The sequence below is a fragment of the Plecotus auritus genome (assembly GCF_963455305.1).
Source record: "Plecotus auritus genome assembly, chromosome: 6".
Lineage (NCBI taxonomy): Eukaryota > Metazoa > Chordata > Mammalia > Chiroptera > Vespertilionidae > Plecotus > Plecotus auritus.
Genome location: NC_137773.1, coordinates 72590816 through 72605437, shown reverse-complemented (window position 1 = coordinate 72605437; position 14622 = coordinate 72590816).

Here is a 14622-nt window from a genome sequence, read left to right as displayed (position 1 = left end):
GGTTGATTTCCTGACTAGGGGTCGCAGCATTGGGGTTGGAGTTTATGGCAAGATTGTGTCTCATCCTCTCTTACCTGTTTCTAAGTGGGGCTTTTTCTCATTCACCTGATGTGTAGGAGTTGCTCAGCTGTTTTTTGTTTTTGTGTCCCCCCCCCCCCACCCCCTGGAGGAAATTGTTTTGTATGTAGCTAGAGATCTGGTGTGTCCATGCGGGGAGGTGAGTTCAAGATTTTTCTGTGTCATCTTCTTCTAGTAATACTTCTTAGACCACTTTTGCATGAGTTTTAGCTCAGAAACGGAACTAGGGTCTAAAACAGCCGTGGGCAAACTACGGCCCGCGGGCCAGATCCGACTGTTCTATCTGGTTCTCTTGCTCTCCCCTCCGCTCCTTTACTTTGAATTTATATTAGTTCACACAAACACTCCATCCATGCTTTTGTTCCGGCCCTCCGGTCCAGTGTAAGAACCCATTGTGGCCCTCGAGTCAAAAAGTTTGCCCACCCCTGGTCTAAAACATCTGGTGACCTGGCCTAAGAGCATTCATACCAGGAAGCAGATTCTAAGGTTGAGATTCTGCAATTGAATCACTTACTGGAGAGAATAGCGACAGAAACCACATACAAGTGGAGTGGTGATAACTCCTGCATGTTACACCATTACATTGCTGAGACTTACCTGTGGTGGATTTGAATAGTGTATAGAGAGAAGGGAATGTATTGCCCTCACAGTATCTCAGAATTTCATGACATATGGGGCAAATGATGTTTATGGGGGCTGTGGAATGGTTTGTTACTGCCTGCCACTGATATGCCTGAAAAAAAGAAATGACAAGTTCAGGTCAGGCAGTTACCAACTTAGGACACAGTGTGACAATCAGTGGACACTTCAAAAACATCATTTTTTGTATTTAGATAATAGACTGGACTGAAGAGGAGTTTTTAATTTGTCTTTCTGGACAGTAAGAGAGTGAGTCACTGAGGAACGTAGTATAATTAATAGATAGTATTGAGGGCCAAATTTGAAGACTAGCTATAAATGTTGAGGCATGGTGCATTTAATAATTAGGTTTTTGCCCATTGTCATCTTTTGAGATTATCTGGAGTTAATAGTTGTTTTTTTTATATTTGTTTAGTTTAAAATGTTTTTATCAAGATTCTATACCCTGTCTCTTCAACAGAACTGTGAAACTCTCAATACCATGGCTTGTCAGTTTTTGTTTGTTTGAGATACCCTTCCTGATACATCCCCTACCCCGCCCCGCCCAACACACAAACATTTTACCTCCCTCAATCTAGACTAAATACTTGTTAGTGACCTTGAGGTAGGCAAAGATTACTTTGATAGGACACAAAAGGCAAAAATTGTACCAAAGAAAACCCAAAAACTTAGTTGTTTCATTAAAATCAAGAATTTTTGTTCTTTGGAAGATGTTAGGAAAATGAAAAGGCAAGTCACAGTCTAGAAGAAACATTTGCCATATATTTATATGAAAAAGGACTTGTATCCAGAAAAAATCCTATCTAATAAAAGAGTAATATGCAAATTAACCATCACCCTGCTACACCCACAAGCCACGCCCACAAGCCACTCCCACAAGCCAATCAGGAGCAAATATGCAAATAAACCCAACCAAGATGGCTACGGCCACAGAGAGCAGGAGGGAGGCTTGGGTTTCCCCAGAAATGGAAGAAGCCAAGCTTTCCGCCTGCCCTTGCCGGCCTAGGCCTCCACTCAAGGCTACAAAGTTTCAATGATAGAAGATACATAAAACCAAACAGAAATGGCGGCAGCCACAGAGCTCAAAAGAGCAGGAGGCTAGGGTTGCCCCCGGTGATGGAGGAAGCCAAGCTTTCCGCACACCCTGGCCGGCCCAGGCCTCCGCTTAAGGCTACAGAGTTTCAATTATAGAAGATTCATAAATCCCAAAAAAATGGCTGCCGCCACGGAGCAAGCAGAAGGCTTGGCTCCGCTCCAGGCTACAAAGTTTCAATTGTAGAAGATAAATAAACCCCAGATACCAGGGCCTCCGCTTGGGTCACCAGGGGGCGTGGCCGGCCTGCAATCCACCACAGGCCCCTCTCCCAGGCCGCCCCATGCCCCAAGGGAACCCCCACCCTGATCCGGGACACCCTTCAGGGCAAACCAGCTGGCCCCCAACCGTGCACCAGGCCTCTATCCTATCTAATAAAAGAGTAATATGCAGATTGACCATCACTCCAACACACAAGATGGCTGCCCCATGTGGTCAAAGATCCTGCCCCCATGTGGACACAAGATGGCCATCACAAGATGGCCAGCAAGGGAGGGCAGTTAAGAGGGACCAGGCCTGCAAGGGAGGGCAGTTGGGGGTGACCAAGCCGGCAGAGGAGGGAAGTTGGGGGTGACCAGGCCTGCAGGGAAAGGCAGTTGGGAAGGACCCAGGCCTGCAGGGGAGAGCAGTTGGGGGGGACCAGGCCTGCAGGGGAGGGCAGTTAGGGGTGACCAGGCCTGCAGGGGAGGGCATTTGGGGTGACCCAGGCCTGCAGGGGAGGGCAGTTAGGGGTGACCAGGCCTGCAGGGATGGGTAGTTAGGGGCAAACAGGCTGGTAGGGGAGCAGTTAGGCATCAATCAGGCTGGCAGGGGAGTAGTTAGGGGGTGATCAGGCTGGCAGGCAGAAGCTGTTAGGGGCCATCAGGAAGGCAGAGGCAGGCGAGCACTTTGGAGCCAGCAGTCCTGGATTGTGAGAGGGGTGTCCAACTGTCGACAGGCAGTCGGACATCCCCCAAGGGGTCCCAGATTGGAGAGGGTGCAGGCTGGGCTGAGGGACACCCCCCTCCCCCGTGCACGAATTTCGTGCACCCGGCCTCTAGTATATAATAAGCTCTTATAACAAAATAAGACAACCAAATAAAAGTGGCAAAAGATTTGATTAGACATATCACAAGAGAAGATATATGAATGACCATAAATACATGAAAAGGTTCTCAGTAGCTTTGATGATCAGGAAAATGTAAATTAAAACCTCAATGAGATACAACTATATACCCATTAGAATGTCTAAATCCTATATAATAAAAGGCCAGGACCATAAGTGTAATGACTGGAATGACCGCTCGGTCAGTCGCCATGAGGTGCATTGACCACCTCTTGGTCCCTGCCCTGCAGGCTCTGGAATGGGAAACCAAGGTGAATGGCGGGGAGTGGGGTGGGACTGGGGACTGTTGAGCAGTGGCAGGCGGTGAGCAGCTGGCCATGAGCATCCAGCGGTGAACTGCGGCGAACATCACGGGGTGGTGGCGGTGAGCATTACGGAGCATCGTGGGGTGGGGAGCATTGAGGAGCATAGCGGGGTGGCTGTGGAGAGCGTTGTGGAGCATCGCGGAGAGTCACGGGGTGGGCGTGCAGCGGAGGGGAGCGTTGCGGAGCATCACGGGGCGGCGGTGGCGAGTGTCGTGGGGACGGCGGTGGCGAGCGAGTGTCGTGGGGCATCACGGGGCATTGGATATGGCCCTGATCGCAGGCTAGGCCTAGGGATTGTACTCGTGCACGATTTCGTGCGCTGGGCCTCTAGTTGGAAAATAATGATAACACCAATTGTTGAGGATGTGGAACAACAAATGCTGCTGATGAGAATGTAAATTGTTAAAAACTCTTTGAAAAACTATTTAGTAGTATCTTCAAAAGTTAAACATATATCCATCATACAGCTCAGCCAGTCTACTCCTGGATATTTTTGCATAATAATTACAAACATATGTCCACACAAAGATTTGTACATTATTTTTCACAGCAGCTTTATAACTAGAGGCCCGGTGCACGAAATTCGTGCACGGGGGGTGTGTCCCTCAGCCCAGCCTGCACCCTCTCCAATCTGGGACCCCTACCAGGATCGGGCCTAAACGGGCAGTCGGACATCCCTCTCACAATCCAGGACTGCTGGCTCCCAACTGCTCACCTGCCTGCCTTCCTGATTGCCCCTAACCGCTTCTGCCTGCCAGCCTGATCACCCCCTAACCACTCCCCTGCCAGCCTGATTGATGCCTAACTGCTCTCCTGCAGGCCTGTTTGCCCCTAACTGCCCTCCCCTGCAGGCCTGGTCCCTCCCAACTGCCCTCTCCTGCTGGCCTGATTGCCCACAACTTCCCTCCCTTGCAGGCCTGGTCCCTTCCAACTGCCCTCCCCTGCTGGCCATCTTGTGGTGGCCATCTTGTGTCCACATGGGGGCATGATCTTTGACCACATGGGAGCAGCCATCTTGTGTGTTGGAGTGCGGTCAATTTGCATATTACTCTTTTATTAGATAGGATAGCCAAAATTGTAAGCATTCATATACTCATGAATCAGAGAATGGGTAAACAAAAAGTAGTATATCTATACAATGAAATACTGCTCAGCAATATAAAGAACCAACTACTGATACACTTGGGTGAATTGCAAATTAAGCTTAGTGAAAGAAGCCAGCCTCAAAATTTGAGTACATACTATGTGACTGTAGTTGTAAAAATTCTAGAAAATGCAAACTAATCTAAAATTAAGACAGGATATTTGCCTCAAAATTTATTAAATTATACACTTTAATGACTGGATTATGCCTCAATAAAGTTGATAAAAGAGAAAGGGACATTGGTACTGGTGGATTTGTTAATTTTGGGTGAGAACACAACTCAGGGCACAGCATTTGGAGATCAGAATTTCCCTCTTGTCTTCCCTAAGGGGCACAATGACAGTTTAATTAATTATCTTGAAATAACATGTCATATGCATATGTCATCTATGACATTTAGTAAAAACAACCAAACTGATTAGTCTTTTAAATAGAAACTTTTAAATTGTATAAAATAGTAAATAAAATCACTTTTAGTTTAGTCTAAATCAGGCGTGGACAAACTTTTTGACTCGAGGGCCACAATGGGTTCTTAAACTGGACTGGAGGGCCGGAACAAAAGCATGGATGGAGTGTTTGTGTGAACTAATATAAATTTAAAGTAAAGGAGTGGAGGGGAGAGCAAGAGAACCGGATAGAACAGCCGGATCCGGCCCGTGGGCCGTAGAAGTGTTTAGTAGTAGGTTTGTTTTCTGAAAGTTTTTGGGTGACAAAGGCCTCAAGTGAATGGTGCTAATGTGGTGTTCAGACTACATCATTAAGGGGCAATTACTTCCTTCCTGAAAGGGATAGTACTGTGCCTTATCTTTAAATTATTTTAGCTGATTAACTTACTTATCTAACTGTGTGTGGGTGTATTTGATATCAATATCTCCTACACTTGCCAGGAATATGATAAGAATCATGTTTGTGTATATTGCATTGAAATTTTGAGTAACCTTTATACTAACTAACCTCTCACTTTCTAAAAGGTGATTGTCACTAATTTTTAGTGTCCTTTCATAAATGTTCAAGCCCTGGTCCCAGTAGAGGGTGTCACATCTTTACAGTGAGGTTAGTGGAAAGATATGGGTTTTGGAGCCAGAAAATCCTGGTTTCAAGTTCCAAATCTGTAACTAATTGACTGTGATTTAGTTTCATTACATTTTCCCTTGAGCCTGTTTTCTCATCTGTAAGAGAGACTAACAATTCTAGAGTTGTAAGGATTAAATAAAATAGTATTAATGTACTAGTATTAATGCCTGGCACATAGTAGGTGTTTAGTAAATATTATTTCCATTCCTGGTAGCCATGCTTCTGGTAATTGTATCTGGAGTCTTCCTAGTATTGGAAGCATTATGTATTATACTTTAGTATTTTCCACTTTTATTAACGTGCTTTCTGAGCTTTATATTTCAAGTCCTGTTTTCATCTATTCATCTTGATTTAAAACATATGTGTTATGAGCAGTATGGTTTCTGGTTTATTCACAGAAGGTTGACTCTGATCTGTATCTCTGAGCATATCTCAGAGAGTGAAAGCTTGTTCTCAAAGCAGTGCTGCTGTGTAGATTGCATTATTTACACCAGACACTTTACTTCCCTTAGTTAAGGGTTCAGTTAGAAGTAAATATATGTGCCCTTAGGCTATTAGGGAACTGGCAAGCCACCATGCAACTTTCCCACGGCTTCCCAGACTCTGACTCATTTTAATCATACCTTTCCCTGTGGTTCTGTTGTACTGAGCCCAGACTAACCCTTGTGGCCATTGCTGTTCCATGGTGGGCAGCATTTAGGCTCTTGGCTCCTGCTCCATGGTCTGGCTTGACCATTATCTTGACATACACACATGATGTCAGTTCTAAGGCTGGTTGTCCCAGCCATTAACCTTTGACCCAGAGTGAGGGTGGGCAAGAGCTGGGGATATCCTCCCACAGAATACTTTGGAATGCTTCCTTCTACAGTGGCTCTGCTTTGCTTTTCAGTTTTCCACAACTGGGAAATAGTGTATCAGTCTTGTGAGTGAGAAATGTGAAAGCAATTGAAGAGAAAATCATCCTATATAAGCCTATATAATAAAAGCCTAATATGCTAAGTGTCCAGTTGTCTGGTCATCCATTCAACCAATCAAAGCATAATATGCTAATGATATGCTAAGGCCGCTCAACCGCTCGCTATAACATGCACTGACCACCAGGGAGCAGACAGTCGACCGGTTGACCAGTCGCTATGATGCACACTGACCACCAGGAGGCAGACGCTCAATGTAGGAGCTGTCCCCTGGTGGTCAGTGCGCTCCCACAGGGGGAACATTGCTCAGTCAGAAGCCGGGCTGATGGCTGGCAAGCGCAGCAGTGGTGGCAGGAGCCCCTCCCACCTCTGCAGCAGTGCTAAGGATGTCTGACTGCTGGCTTAGGCCCGCTCCCTGTGGCAGTCTGACATCCCCTGAGGGCTCCTGGACTGCGAGAGGGTGCAGGCCAGACTGAAGGGACCCTCCTCCCCTGTGTGCACGAATTTTATGCACCGGGCCTCTAGTAATGGCATAAAATACATTCTGCCATCTTTGAAAGAGTACCTACTATTGATAGTGCCAGGAGTCTCATTTTTATAGTTTAGTAGATAAAATTAGTTGTTTTTTAAAAAAATATATATTTTTATTTTTTATTTATTTTTTTTTTATAGAGAGAGAGAGAGAGGAAGGGAGAGGGATAGAGAGATGGAAACATCAGTGAGAGAGAAACATCATTGATCAGCTGCATGCCCCCCACTGGGGATGTGCTCTGTATTTTGTGGTGGTGGTTTTTCTTTTCTTTTTTTTTTTTTTAATCCTCACCCAAGAATATGTTTAGAGAAAGGAAGTAGGAGAGAGAAAGAGAGAGAAACATCGATCAGTTGTCTCCCATATGTGGCTTGTCAGGGAATTTGAATTTCTAGTAAGTTTCTGGTGGTCTTGGGAAGTTACTGCTCTAAGAGCTAACTGCACCTTGAAACTTCCCAAAAGAAGGAATTTAGTGAAAGCATGGCTAGTATTTAACTTGGAGTTATTGCTAATGAAGTAGGCAAATACTTTATTTAGATAAAATTTTAATAGAGAACAGATCAGTGAGTATGCATAAAACAATATATCAAATGTTGTAGGTTAACAAACATCACCATACATGGTTACCATTTTTATTCTTGTGTTGAGAACTTTTAAGATTTACTTAGTAACATTGAAATATACAATATAGTATTAACTATAGTCACCATGCTGTTAATTACATCCTAGGACTTAATTATTTTATAAGTAGAAGTTTGTAAACTTTGACCACCTTTACCCGTCTTACTCACCCATGACTCTGGAAACTGCCAGTCTGTTTGCTGTATCTGAGTTTTGTTTTTGCCATTCCACATATAAGTGAGACCATATGATATTTGCCTTTCTCAGTGTGACTGATTTCACTGAGTACACTGATTTTATGATCCATTCATGTTACCACAAATGGCAGGGTTTTCTTCTCTTTATGGCTAAATAATATTCCACACACACACACACACACACACACACACACACACACACACACCATATTTTCTTTCTTCTTTTTTTTTTTTTTTAAATATATTTTATTGATTTTTTACAGAGAGGAAGGAAGAGGGATAGATAGTCAGAAACATCGATGAGAGAGAAACATCGATCAGCTGCCTCCTGCACACCTCCCACTGGGGATGTGCCCGCAACCAAGTTACATGCCCTTGACCGGAATCGAACCTGGGACCCCTCAGTCCGCAGGCTGACGCTCTATCCACTGAGCCAAACCAGTTTTGGCCACACCATATTTTCTTTATCCACTCATTTATCAGTGAACGTTTAGGTTGCTTCCATGTCTTGGCTATTGTAAATAACGCGGCAATGAATATGAGGGTGCATATATCTTTCCAAGGTAGAGTTTTTGTTTTCTTTGGATATATACCCAGAAGTGGAATTGCTGGATTATATGTACTATTTTTAACTATTTGAGGAACCTCTATACTGTTCAGTGTATATTCCCTCCAGCAATACACACGGTTTTTTTCTCCATATCCTGGCCAACACTAGTTATCTCTTACCTTTTTGATAATAGTCATTCTAACAGGTGTGTGGTGATATCTCATTGTGGTTTGACTTGCATCTCCCTGATTATTAGTGAAATTGAGCACATTTTCATGTACCTGTTGGCTATCAGTATGTCTTTGGAAAAATGTCCCCTGCCAATTTTTAATTGGATATTTTTCTATTGAAAGAACTTAAAATTTAAATGTATTTAGGATATTAATCTCTTACTGCCTTTTCATTTTGTTGATGGTTTTCTTTGCTGTGCAGAAACTTTTTAGTTTTAGTTTTTGTTGTTCTTAGTGTCAGATTAAAAAAAATCATTTCCAAGAACTATGTCAGGGAGCTTACTGTTTATATTTTCTTGTAAAAGATTTATGGTTTCAGGTCTCATGTTTATGTCTTTAATCCAACTTGAGATAATTTTTGTGTATTGTAGTTTCATTCGTTTGCATGTGGCTATCCAGTTTCCCCAGCACCATTAAAGAAACTTCCCCCATTCAATATGTCCTTTCCCCATTCCATATTCTTGGCTCCATTTCGTAAATTTATCGACCACATGTGCACGGGTTTATATCTGAACTGTCTATTGTGTTATATTGATCTATGTGTCTGTTTTAATGCCAGTATATACTGTTTTGATTACTGTAGCTTTGTAATATAGTTTGATATCCAGAAAGTGTGGTGCTTTCTGCCTTGTTCTTTTGCAGACTTGCTTTGGCTATTTAGGGTCTTGTGCTTTTATTCACATTTTATGATTGCTCTAGTTTTGTGAAAAGTGCCATTAGAATTTTTAGATTGCTTTGGGTATTATGGACATTTTAACAGTGTTAATTCTTCCAATCCAATAGAAAGCATGGAATATCTTCCCATTTATTTGTATCATCTTCAGATTTTTTTTCATCAATGTCTTATAGTTTTCTTTTACCTTTTTGGTTAAGTTTATTTATAGGTATTTTATTCTTTTTGATATAATTGTAAATGGAATTGTTTTCTCAATTTCTCTTTCTGATATTTTGCTATTAGTATATAGAAAAACAACTGATTTTTGTGTATTAATTTTGTATCTTGAAACTTCACTGAACTTATTAGTTCTAATAGTTCTGTGGTGGAGTCTTTAGGGTTTTATATGCAAAATATCACATCATCTGCAAATGGTGACAGTTTTACTTCATCCTTTATAATGTGGGCGCATTTTATGGTGTTTTTGGTCTAATTGCTCTGATAAGAAAAGTGATGGAAGTGGACATGTTTACCTTGTCCCTGATCTTAGAGGAAAAGCTTTCAGCTTTTTGCTGTTGGGTATGATGTTAGCTGTAGGTTTGTTGTATATGGTCTTCATTATGTTGACGTTTGTTCCCTCCATACTCACTTTGTTGAGAGTTTTCATACCATAAATGGATGTTGAATTTTGCCAAAAGCTTTTTCTGCATCTGTTGAGATGATGGGATTTTTATCATTCATTTTGTTAACATGGTATATTCCATTGATTTGCAGATGTTGAAACATCCTTGTATTCCTGGAATAAATTCCACTGAATCATGGTGTATGATTCTTTTAATGTATTGATGAATTGGATTTGCTAATATTTTGTTGATGATTTTTGCATCTATGTTCATCAAGGATATTGCCTTGTAATTTTCTTCTCTGTGGTGTCCTTTTCTGGTTTTGGGTATCAGGATAATGCTACCTTTATAAAATGAGTTTGGAAGTGTCCCCTAATTTTCTATTTTTTTGAAAAAGATTGAGAAGGATTGGTATGAAATTTTTTAAGTGTTTGGTAGACATCATCTATGACGCCATCTGGTCCTGGACTTTTTTTTGTTGAGAAGTTTTTGATTATTGATTCAATCTCCTTACTACTAATTGGTCTGGTATGGTATCTGAGGCAAGTCTGGGTGGTGATGAGGCTGGGCTCCTAGTCACAGCAGCTCTCCCCTTCAGGTTGGCATGGTTTCTGTGCCAGAGCGGGCTGCCCTGGGAGTGCTTGCAGAGGCTCCCCGTCTAGTAGAGTCTGGTCTGCCAGCCCCTGAGACTCCTGCAGGATCTAACTGTCACTCACACATTCACAAACACACACGTCCACACACTCCCCTTTCATGCTTTCACTCACTCAGACTCGTCCTCACTGCTGCCCTGCCACCTGCCATCTTGACTCCCTCTTCACTTTATTTTATTTAACTTTTAAAAAAACAGCTCTTTGTTTCCTTGATCTATTCTATCGTCTTTTAAACCTCTACTTTATTTCTGCTCTGATCTTTGTTATTTCCTTTTTTTAACTAACTTTGTCTTCATTTGTTCTTCTTCTAGTTCCTTGAGGTGTAAGTTTACGTTGGTTGAGATTTTCTTGTTTCTTGATACAGTCATTTATCACTATCAATTTCCCTCTTAGAATTGCTTTTGCTGCTTCCAGAAAGTTTTGGTGTGTTGTATTTCAATTTTCATTTGTCTCAAGGCATTTTTTGATTTCTTCTTTGACATATTGGCTGTTCAAAAGCATATTGTTTAATCTCTACATATTTTGTTTTTTCCAATTTTCTTGTAATTGATTTCTACTTTCATATCATGTGATAAAAAAAAAGATGCTTGAGATGACTTTATTCTTTTTGCAATTCTTATGACTCATTTAGTGACCCAACATATGAACCATCCAGAGGAATGTTTCATGTGTGCTTGAGAATGTATGTTCTGTTGCTTTTGGATAGAATGTTCACTGAATGTCCGTTAAGTCCATCTGGTCTAACGTAGTTTAAGGCCAATGTTTCCTTATTAATTTTTTATTTGGATAATCTATTTATTTCTGAAAGTGGAATATTAAAGTTTCCTATTATTATTGTACTAGAGGCCCGGTGCATGAAAATTCGTGCACCCCAGGGGCGGGGTCCCTCAGCCTGGCCTGCACCCTCTCGCAGTCTGGGATCCCTTGGGGGATGTCCGCCTGCCGGCTTAGGTTCGCTTCCGGCAGCCAGACATCCCTCTCGCAGTCCGGGAGCCCTTGCTCCTTACCCCCACCTGCTCACTGCTCCTTACAGCTCAGCTCGCTGCTCCTTAGCGCTGCCTCGGAGGCGGGAGAGGCTCCTGCCACTGCCACTGCGCTCACTGGCTTCTGCCTGAGCAGCACTCCCCCTGTGGGAGTGCATTGACCACCAGGGGGCAGCTCCTGCGTTGAGCGTCATAGGGACCGGCCGGTCATTCCGCCGTTTGGTCGATTAGCATATTACCTTTTTATTATATAGGAGGACTGCTGTGTATTTCTGACTTTAGGTCTGTCACTATTTGCATATTTATGAGCATAAATATTTACAAATAATACATTTTCTTATTGGATTGACTCCATTATAATCAATCATATTATAATCAATCATATAATGACTTTCTTTGTCCTATTACAGTCTTTGTGGTAAAGTGTGTTTTGTCTGATATAAATATAGTTATCCCAGCCTTCTTTCGTTTTGCATTTGCATGGAATACTTTTTTCATTCCTTCACCTTTAGTTTTTGTGTCCTTACACCTGAACTGAGTCTCCCAGACAACATATAGATGGGTCTTTTAAAAAATTTATTATTAAGCCATTTTGTCTCTTTTGATTAGAGAATTTACCTTTAAAGTAATTGTTGATAAGTATGTAATTACTGCCATTTTGTTAATTGTCTCCTGGCTGTTTTATAATTCCTTGGTTTTTCTTCTTTTGCTCTCTTCCTTTGTGATCTAATTAATCTGTGGTTGTATGCTTAGATTTCTTTTTTTTAATCTTGTGTATCTACTATAGATGTGTATTGTTTTTTGTGTGTGGTTACCATGAGGGTTATATAAAAAAACTTATGTCTATTTTGAAGTTGATAACGACTTAACTTTGAACACATTTTAACACTACATTTTTATTCACCCCCACTCACTTTATATTTTTTATGTCAAAATTTACAGCTTTTTATTTTGTGTATCCCTTAACTAATTATTGTATTTATTTTTATTCTTTTTAACTTTTTTCCTTTCACACTGCCTTTGTAAGTGGTTATCTTTTAGTCTCAACTTTTGACATTTTACATTTTAATGTGTGTTGGTGTGGGCCTCTAGGTTCATCTGTTTTGGAACTCTCTGGGCTTCCTGCATCTGGATATCTGTTTTCTTGCCCAGATTAGGGAAATTTTCATCTATTATTACTTTGAAAATGTTTTCCGCCCCATTTTCTCTTCTCCTTTTGCGACCTCTATAGTGGGAATAAATGTTGGTCCACTTGATGTCCTCTGAATCCTTTAAGCGATCTTTACTGTTTCACATATTTTTTTTTTGTTCCTCTAATTGGATGAGTTCCTCTCCACTGTCTATGAGTTTGCTATTTCTTCTGCTTCATCAGTTCACTGTAGAAACCCTCTATTGCATTTTTCATGTCAGTTATTGTATTCTTCGTCTCTGTGACTTCTATTTGGTAGTGTCACTTTGTTGGAATTCTCACTTTGCTCATGTATTTTTCTCCAAGCTCCTTGAGCATCTTCATGACTGCTATTTTGAACTCTTTATCAGTTAAGTCACATATCTCCCTTTCATTAGGTCTTTTCTTAGTTTTTATCTTCTTTTGTGTGGAGTGAATTCCTTTATTTCTTCATTTTTTCCTTGACACTCAGTATGTTTCTATTAGGTAAAATAGTCACCTCTCTCAGTTTTGAAAGAGTGGCCTCATGTAGGAGATGAACCATATTATTCAGCCCTGTCCAGGCTGTTGGTTGCCTCTCAAACCTTTGTCATTGTCCAAATAGCCTATTTTATTCTGAGTTGCTCCCAATAGTTGCAGGTGTGCCAACACCTGTCAATGTCCCAATGGATAAGACCTCAGCCAGCATGTAGATTCAGGCTGATTGGAAGCCAGACTCTCAGACAGCAGTTTCTCAAGTATGGGAATGTGCCTCTTTGAGAGGAATACTGGGGGGCAGGGGTTTCTGTCTTCTTCCTCCATACTGAACCTTGGGTTATAGCCAGTAAAGGGCTGGTAGTTGGCTTTTGTCTAGTTGAACCTGTGAACACAAAGCCCACTGGCCACCAGGGCCACGCTCTTCAGAATGTGTCCTTGGGGCAGCAGCCACGAAAACTGGAGTGGTGGATGTTCTATAAGCTGCTTCAGGGGAGACAAGAGTAGCCTGGGCTGGGCAGTGTAGGGCACCAAATAGTGCTGCTGGCCTTGCCATTTCTGGAGAGGATTTTGGTCAGCCCGTGGAAGCCTGCCCCTTAGGCCACAGCTATGAAGACAAGCTAATTGTCCTCTTTCACAGAAAGATTGGGATATGTTTCATCTGCCGACTGTATGCTATGACCCGTGGCTGGGGGACGTTGGTTAGGAACTGTTTCTCCATTACAGCCCTAGGGGGCCCACAAAGATAAGCCCTGCTGGACGCCAGAGCCAGGCGAACAAGGGGTGTCTTCTGGGCGGCTGCTTCAGATGTGCGCACAGCTTTTTCTGGAGGTACCAGTGACCCTGGAGCGAGCAGATGGAGTGTGTGAAGATAGTTCCTGCCCTCTGAGGTCTCTGGAGATGCACAGTCAGCTTTTAGAGTGTTTCATTAGATGCCTGCCTCTTAGGATGCACCTATAGCTAGGCCCCTACATGGGTATTAAATTAGATGCCCACCCTTCAGGCTGCCCCCTTAAGATAAGCAAATAGGCCTCTTTCACAGAAAGACTGGCCACTTTTCAGTCAGCTGTCCTTGTGCTGGGCCCCAGGGTGGGTGAGTCTGTGTGTGGGAACCCTTTAAGAACAGTTTCTCTGACTGCTATAGCCTCGTGGGTCTCATGCTCACAAGCCTCATTGGAGTTTGAAGGGAGATATTTTGCGGACGCTTCTTTCATTTGCTGGTCTTAACAGTTGGGGTGCTCAATGTGGGCTTCAAATCTCTTCACTCTTCAAGGAGAAGCTTGGTGTTTGTAGGTTGCTCTGCTGAGGTGGGATTTTTGGCAAGACTGTGTCTGAGCCTCTCCTGCCCGTTTCAGTGCATTTTTAAATATTCACCCAATGTATATGAATCGCTCAGCTAGTGTTGGGTTTCTTTCAGAGATTATTATGTAGGTATGTTCAGGATCTTTCTGTGTTACATCTTGAACCAGCACGCTGTATATTTAATTTCTAAGGGAGGAGATATGATATGTGGTCACAAAATACTTCTACCTGGGCCATCACACAAACCAATGTTATTTGCATGCATACATACAATGAACTAATGTG